The 9,088-nt window shown below is 43.9% G+C and overlaps 1 protein-coding gene across 2 annotated transcripts in view; it reads right to left on the bottom strand.

Moving 5' to 3' along the window:
• Positions 1-7,274: 7,274 nt before the first annotated feature.
• Positions 7,275-9,088, bottom strand: part of Fstl4 (follistatin-like 4) — a 433,607-nt gene continuing 431,793 nt past the window's right edge. For both annotated transcript variants that reach the window (NM_001414342.2, NM_001107000.4), the window contains 1 exon segment: positions 7,275-9,088. This exon segment is cut by the window's right edge and continues 1,655 nt beyond it. The gene's annotated coding sequence lies outside the window, so the exon portion shown is untranslated.

Genomic DNA, 9,088 nt, shown 5'->3' with positions numbered 1-9,088 from the left:
TATTTATTTATTTTTTGCTGCTCTCAAACACCTTTTCTCTCAGGGACCCCTCTTCCAGCTGAGGCTGGTCCTTGGCATAGGGTTTTAGATATAATATTACTTCTTTTGTAAAATTAGGTGCTCATCTTTTTGGTGTCTATATGTTCACTTGGTGGACTTTTTCCTTTAATGGATTTAAAGTGTCCCTCTTTATTTTTTCTGATTCATTTTGGTTTGAAGTCTATTTTGTCAGATGCTAGAATAAACTATGCCTGCTTGGTTTTTAGTTCCATTTGTTTTTTTCCAGCTTTTTACCATAAGGTGATACCTATCATTGATGGTGAGGTGTGTTTCTTAGAGGCAGTAAAAAGATCTTGTTTTCTAATCTAAACTCTTTCTTTCTTTTCTCTTTTCTCTTCCTTCCTTCATTTTTTTGAGAGGGGGGGTCTCTCTTTTTTTTTTTTTTTTGGTTCTTTTTTTCGGAGCTGGGGACCGAACCCAGGGCCTTGCACTTCCTAGTTAAGCGCTCTACCACTGAGCTAAATCCCCAGCCCCGAGGGGGGGGTCTCTTTATGTATCACTTGCTGTCCTAGAACTCTCTATGTTGATCAGGTTGGCCTTCAACTCGCAGAGATATGTCTGCCTTTGCCTCTCAAGTGCTGGGATTAAAGGCATGTGGCACACTGTTTAGTCTGTGCCTTTTAATTGCAGAATTGACACTGTTAATATTTAGAGTTATTACTGGAAGGTGTGTATTATTTTTGTCATTTTGTTTTGATTTCCTGGATCTTTTTGATTACCTTTCTTGTTATTGTTTGTTCCTTTGACCACTTAGGTATGTTTAGCTTTCTCCTCTTCAGGTTGAAATATTCCTTTTAGCATCCCTTGCAGAGTTAGCTTCATAGTTATAACTACTGTGATTGTTATATTGTCAACTCGACAGGCCCTAGAATCATCTTGGAGATAAATTCCAAGAGTTGTCTGTGAGACATTTGAGGTAAGATGACCTAAAGGAAGGTGGTACTGTTTCTTGGTTCTGTGATCATGGAATGGTTATAACTCTCTGCCTCTTAACTGTAGGTACAATGTGACCAGCCACCTGTTCTGCTGCCATGATGTCATCACCATTGTGGATCCTAGCCTTTGCCAGGTATTTTATCACAGCAATGAGAAGATACAGTTACTGAATTTCTAGTAACGTTAATTACATGTCTTTGTCTTATATACTAGGTTTGAATTTCTACATATAGAGCCATATACTTGTGTTTCTTTGATAGCTTTTGGCCTATTCTTTCCTTCTCTTGTGGCTCTGGCTAGGGTGACAGTGGGTACAGTACTGGCAGCTGTGGGGTGCTGGTCTTGTTCCTTGTCCCACACAGAGCACTTTCTGTGTCTTCACAATTCAGTAAAGTTTGTTGCTGTAGCCCATCTCCATAAACTGCTTGAAGTCTCTATTCTGTGCTAAGAGGAGGTCATGTGTGAATGTTGAGGGCTAAGCAACTTAAGGCTTTTGCTGAGGCCCTGATGTATGGAGAAGGAACATGGCTCCTTCTGTAAAACAAGGAAATATGCTTGGTAGAGCCAGCAATAGCCTGGGAAGCTGTGGCTTTTGATCTTCCCACCCAGAAGGGCTGTGGTTATCATTCCTAAGGCTGCGGAGTGCTCAGTCTATGGTGCACTTGAGATAGACTTGTTCCCTTTGTGGTTAGCTTCCTGCTGCCTTTGTCCCATTGTGTGATAGCTTGCTGCAGGCGCTGTCCCATTTCTCACATAAAAGCTGTATATAAGATGCTGTATGTCTCAATAAGCTTGTTTGGCACGAGACTTAACTCATGCAAAACCTCCTGACCCCAGATTTCCTATCTTCTTTCTTTTCTCTTCTCCTGGTTCTTCCCTGCTACCGAAGAACAACCTGCCGGTCCAGGTCATGTGAGGATAAAATTAAGATCTTGTCAATACTTTTCTGCAGCTCTTGAGATGCTCATATGCTTTTCCCCCTTTTGTCTGATAATGCAGCAAATCCCCCCTACCCCATATTAAATCATTTTACAACTCTGGGATTAATCTGACTTTGTCACGATATATACCATCCTTCCCCCTGCATTGCCAGATTCAGTGTGTTAGCATTTTTGTCAGAACGTTGCCATGTATTTCCTAAGTATAATAGGCTTATGATTATTTCTCTCTTCTTGGGATGTTTTGTTGGATTTTAGGTTAAAAGAGTATTTCTGGCATCACAAAATGAGCTAGGGATTTTCTCTCCCCTTTGTATTTGTTGAAAGTGTGTTAAAATTGGTTTTGTAGGTTCCATTAATGTTGGAAAAAGTCACTGGTGACCCCCTCCAGGCCTTTAGCTCCCTCCCATGTTTCTTTTGAACTAATTATAGATTCACTTGCAGCTGTAGACTTAGCACAGTGAGATCCCATGTACCCATGATCGTAATTCTAGAACTGAAGTGGCTAAAATAGTGGCTTATGTCTTCTCCTTGGTGTGTGTGTGTGTGTGTGTGTGTGTGTGTGTGTGTGTGTTTAAAGATTTATTTATTTCATGTATGTGAGTATGCTGTAGTTGTCCTCAGACACCAGAAGAGGGCATCAGATATCATTACAGATGGTTGTGAGCCACCATGTGGTTGCTGGGAATTGAACTCAGGACCTCTGGAAGAGCAGTCAGTGCTCTTAACCGCTGAGCCATCTCTCCAGCCCCTTGGTTTGGTTTTTATAACCTGAGAAGATACAGCATATATTTTTCTTACACCTTGACACAATAGAGTGTGGTTGCCAAGTGAGCATCAGCGAGCTCTGGTTTAGACCTCCAGGCTTCCCTGAATGCTTGATCATTGTGCACCCAAGGTGGAGGCTCTCTGTCCAGCTAATCAGGGTCTTTATAAATTGCATTTTCTTATTTGTTCCCTAGAGTGTTCCTGTTGTCTGTGTTGGGGAACATCCTGTCCCTTGCATATATAGAGCGTGGGGGAGTCTATGGCACAACGGTTTTGAATCCCTTCTTTTGGTCCACCCGGGGCTGCCCAGTCCCATTGGTCCCTCTGACCAACACTGGTATCTGGCTTCCGTCTTAGTAAGAAACCTTGGCTGGAGGAATGAAGTCCGAACATAGTGAGGATGACTAGTGACTAGGGGTAGCAGGTAAATAAATACTAGCATTTCTTGCACAGACATCATTGCACATCAAGCTGATATCTATTTGTACATAGATGACCATTATCGTATCAAAAACATTTGGCCCTTCCCCCCCCCTCTCGTCCCACCCTCTACTTTCTGTCCAACTATTAGCTGTCAGATCATTATTACAACCGAACAGCGGCAAGACAACCTATGATACAATTTTTAGATTGCCTCTGGGAATCAAGGACTGTCTGATCTTAGTGTATCTGAGCAGGTAAGGAAGGACAAGTATTTACAAATACAAGGCTGGTGATGGGCCGTAGAAATGACAATACCAATATTCTTCCAGCATTCAGCTCTGCTGGTACAGAATTAACAATTGAAAATACAGAGACATGCCTTTACACAAGGTAAAAAAGGTTATCCTTACATCTATGCCCATAGGACAGGATCCCTGCCACAACTATGTTGCAGCCTCTACTAACATGCCTTGGGAATGCTCCCTGTCTGAGACTTTCTCTAGAGAACCTCTAGCGGCTCCCCAGGAGAGCTTCTCCTGAACAGAATGACTCCAGGCTGTGCATAGGTGGTTTACTATGTTCACAGGCATCTGGGGCATAAACGCACATCAGAGGATACAGGCAGATTCTTGAACATGTCTCCCTTCAACCAGGACACCTGCACCACCCGGCAGGGAAGATGCTCCAACCACAGAGGCCAGAGGCTATGTAACAACATATGACACTCTATCTTGTAGCTCTTCTAGCCTCTGCCTTACTGTGTGCAGAGATCTCAGTCATCATGTCTATGGGGATATTCTGGCTGTTCTCTCATGCAAACACATTGCTTTTGCTGCTTTTTTTAAAAAAATTAAAACTTACCCTTCTCTCATATACTACATCCTAAGTACTGTTTCCTCCTTAACATCCATTCCTCCTCTGTTTCTCTTCAGAAAAGGGCAGGCCTCTCATGGATATCAACCAAATATGGCATCTCAAGTTTATTAAAGTCTAGGTACTTTCCTTGTATTAGACTGAATGGGGCACCCTGATGGGAGAAGAAGGTCCCCAAAACAGGCAAAAGAGTCAGAGACAGCCCGTGCTCCCACTGTTAGGAGTCCCATAAGAAGACCAACCTGTAAAAGTATAATGTATGTGCAAAGGGCCTAGGTCAGTGGTATGTAGGCTCCCTGGTTGTCAGTTTAGTCTCTGTGAAGTCCTATTGGTCCAGGTTCTGTGGGTTTTCTTGTGGTGTCCTTGACCCCTCTGGCTCCTACAATCCTTTCTCCCCTCTACCACAGGATTCCCCAAGCTCCACCTAATGTTTGGCTGTGGGTCTCTACATGTTTCCATCAGTTGCTGGATGAAGCCTCTAGTTTCTGTAAGGCAAAGGACACTGTCATAGGACAAAATGGCAGCCTACAGAATGGGAAAAGATCTTTACCAGCCCCCATGTCCAACAGAGGGAAATTTTCCAAAATATATAAAGAACTCAAAGTGGACATCAACAAGACCAAATAAGCCAGTTAAAAAAAAAAACGGGGTCCAGATCTAAACAGAGAATTCTCAACAGAAGAATCTCAGATGACCTAAAGGCACTTAAATAAATGTTCAATATTCTTAGTCATCAGGGAAATTCAAACCAAAATGACTCTGAGATTCCAATCTTACACCTGTCAGAATGGCTAAGATCAAAAACAAAAATGACAGCTCCTGCTGGTGAGGATGTGGAGCAAGGGGGCACTTCTCCATTGCTGGTGGACGTACAAACTTGTACAGTTACTTTGGAAACCAATATGGGAATCTATCTACCTCAAGACCCAGCTATACCACTCCCGGGCGTATACCCAAAGGGCATTCCATTCTACCACAAGGACATTTGCTCAACTATCTGTGTTCATTGTAGCTTTATTCATAATAGCTAGAAACTGGAAACAACTTAGATGTCCTTCAACTGAAGAGTGGATAAAGAAAATGTGGTGTGTGTACACAAGTAGAATATTAGTCGGGTGTTAAAAATAGATTTGCAGGCAAACGGAACTAGAAAAAAAAATCTTCCTGAGTGAGGTAGACCAGATCTGGGAAGGCAGATATTGTACTCATCTGTGGATATTAGCTTTAAAGAACAGCCATGGTACAGTTCTCAGACCCAAAGAAGCCTTTGCTGCTTTTATTAGCAGGCAGGTTGTGACCCACACCCTTCTGCACTTAGGCATTTATATTTGACTTCACATCACCTCATGCAAAACTTATCCCCAAGAAAGCATTTCTATGTGCACTGTGGATGAGCCAGGGCTCTTGTAGTTCTTTGCAGCCTTCATACCTTTAGACTGTAGGCATTTTCTGCAGACTAGGCATGGCTACAGAGATGTGTTTTGGAGGACAATGGCTGAACGGAGAGGAGACATGGTTGCAAAAGTGTTCTGGCAAAGGGAGGAAGCAAACTGAGGATAGACCATCTGGGCACATGGGGCTCAAACACTGATCAAGTTCAGTGCTCACCACACAGGAAGTTGCTGGGCCCCCACCCTTCCATAAATGTTAATGAGGCAGATACAGAAGGCCGAGCTAGGCGGGCTGAGGCTCAGGTTTTGTTCTACCACAGGGACCAGCATCGCATCCATTGGTCTCTGGACTTGAATTGGAGCCAGTTCTGTCATTCTGAGTCACGGCTTCCGTTGAAATGGAGATTATTTGTGGATAGGGCTACGTTCCATCCCTCTTTGAGGATCTATAGGTAGTTAATGGTTGCTGATGGAGGGAGAGACATTTTCTCCGGTGGTATAGTCCTTGATGAATTGTCTAAGCTGTTATAAATGTCTCTTACTCCCATAATCCTGTAAGTAATCCTAGGGAAACTGATTGGGATACACGGATACACGCAGATACACGCACACGCACACGCACACACACACACACACATGCACACACTCATGACATGAAAGTAGAAAGAGGTCTAATTGGGAAGAGAAAGAGGATCAGCGGGAATACAAGGGGACCAGAGAGGGTAGAAGGATGTAATGTGATTAAAACACATCATTTACATGACTGAAAATATAGTAGCAAACCCTATTATTATTTACAATTAATATATGCCAATTAAAAAAGAAGGGTTGGAGAAGTGGCTCAGCAGTTAAAAGCTCTTGCTGCTCTTGCAGAGAACTTAGTTCTCAGCTCTGGTATTGGTGTGGCTCACAGCCACCTGTAATACCAGCTGCAGCCCTCTTCTGGTCTCTGTGGGAATGCACACACACACACACACACACACACACACACACACACACACAGAGTGACATACAGATACACCAGAGACACACAGAAACAGATACACACAGACATACACAGACACACACACAGACACAATATACATACACAGATACACACACACACAGATACACACAGACACACACACACAGTGACATACAGATACACCAGAGACACACAGAAACAGATACACACAGACATACACAGACACACACACAGACACAATATACATACACAGATACACACAAACACACACAGTGACATACAGATACACAGAGACACACAGAAACAGATACACACAGACATACACACACACAGACACAATATACATACACAGATACACACACACACAGAGACACATACACATAGATACACACAAACACACACAGTGACATAGAGATACACAGAGACACAGAAACAGATACACACAGACATACACAGACACACACACAGACACATTCACGTAGACATACATGCACAGACACAATATACATACACAGATACACACACACACACACCACACACGCCCTTAGAAGAAATGGAGATAATAGCCCATCTCTCCCTGGCTGGTCACAACAGTGGAAATGCACCTGGCCTAGCAAGTCAGAGGGCAGTCAGAGATGCAGCAGAGAGCATCACTGTGGTGCTGCTGTTGCCGTGACAGCTGATTGTGCAGGTCGGCTTGGCTGGGCCACTGCTTTAAAAGAACTGTTTGTCTCCCCAACGTCCACATCCACACACTGAAACCTGGTCCTTCACGTCATGGTATGGGGAACTGGTGCTGTAGGGGCGGTATTTAAGGTCACCACATATGAAGGAGAAGCTGGAAAAGAAGCTTGGGGTCCACACATGTCAAGTCTCCCATTCAGAGCTGACAGACTAGTTCCAAAAAGGTAGTTTTTTTCCCAAGTTTTATTGTAAAATCCTCAGAAAAAGAGCATCGACAATGACTGTCCCTTATGATGATCTGTGACTCTTTTCTCAAGTGGTACAGCGAATACATCGTGTGTTCAGTACAATGTCATACACCAAAATAAACACAAACTTATTTCAAATGCCACATACGGTTACTGGGTTGGTACAAATCTCTACTAAAGTTGATGTATTAAAAATAATTTTATATATCTTATAAATAAGGAAAAATTCACATGTGTATTAATAATTACAGGTGGCCTTTTGAGAAGTACCGATTACAGAAAATATATTTTGGAGTCTACACAACTGCTCAAAAGAATGTAACCTGCCTCAATGTAAGGGAGATCCAAAGGTTTTTTTTTTTTCTGAGGTGGGGGAGAGGATGCCTCTCTTGATGGTGTGTGGGGATCCACAACTCGAGGGTCATTTGGCAGCACAACAGTGTGAAACAGTGTGCGACCACTCCAGCAAAACTTCATGCCCAGTTTCACTTTGGGTCTTTTTTTTTTTTTTTTTAACACAGCCTTCAGGAAGCAGGGCAGCATCACTGGGGAACCATGTGGGGAGCCATGGAGTCAGGTCAGGGAGGGAAGGCAGAGGAGGCAGGCAGGGAGGGTGTGAGTTTGGGGTGCTACCATCGTGGGGCACAGTGGGTCTGGCCTCCTATAGGCTTGTTTCTCTCCCATCCCTGGAGATGGCATGCTAGACAGCGGATGAGGATTTAGAGTTTAGAGAGCCCTGGGTCTCTCAGCTAGCCAAGGCTGGGTTCTCTTTTTTAGAAGGTGAACTTTGGAGAGCAACATGTCACCAAGGCTTGGTGTAGGGGGTCAGTCCATACACAAGGCTTTGTGGCTGGGTTCTTTAGAGTTGATTAGGGTAGGGGCCATGTTCCGTAGGCCACGAGTGACTTTTCGTCGGAACCCTAAAGCAGTAAGGCATCGTGAGCAGAGGCCACATGATGCCGGAACAGTAGGAAGCTGATGCTCCTTGAATGGTGGGAGCTCTGGTGGGGGTGAGCTGTGGGAAATGGACTGTCACTGGTCATTAAGTTGAGCTTGGAAAGAAAGGTGCACAAGTGTGACTTTGTATAAAAAGCAAAAACATCCTCAATGCGCTGGTGCTGGTTAAAATGCCTCACTATGAATTCTGGAAGTCCATTTCTTCTCTCCTTATATATCCCTTAATTTCTCTCATTTTGTCTGGTTAAATTATACTTCCTTAAAGTGTAACTAGATGCCCAAAGAGCAGAAGAAGAACATGGAGGCCTAAGATGATGCTTGCTTATAATCTTTAGGCGCCTGATGGGGAGCTGATGGCCAAGTCCACAGGCTCAGCCAAGACACACAGGTCTTCAAGTTGGAGCAGTAAGCAGGAAGTATATTGCCTTCCACCAGTCATGTGGCATCTTGTGGTCATACCCTGTGTGCCTTGCTCCTGCTGGATCTTTTAAGTTATCCCACTGAGCATCTCTGTGGTTGTGGAGAAAAACCCAATGAAGGCAGTAGGTGATGTTCTTGAAGAAAACCAATTTGCCTCTATGGTGGCCTGGTTGCAAATGGTAGCATCTAGTCTGTTCAAACTTCTCATTTGAACCCTCAAAGCAAGGAGCATTGTGGGCAAAGGATGCATGAAGCTGGTGTATTAGAGGGTTGTTGCTCCTTGACGGTTGAGGGTCATCCTAGCGGGACTCATGAGCAGGGGGCTTTGGGATTCAGGGAGGGAACAAGAGAGTGAGTGAAGCGGGAACAGACAGAAGACAGAGGTTGGAGCGGGTGGGCTGCCAAGCATGGGGACGGGGTTGAGAT

Source organism: Rattus norvegicus, chromosome 10, assembly GCF_021556685.1.
Source record: "Rattus norvegicus strain SHRSP/BbbUtx chromosome 10, alternate assembly SHRSP_T2T, whole genome shotgun sequence".
In the NCBI taxonomy this organism is placed as follows: Eukaryota; Metazoa; Chordata; class Mammalia; order Rodentia; family Muridae; genus Rattus; species Rattus norvegicus.
This window is presented reverse-complemented; position numbering and strand designations above follow the sequence as displayed.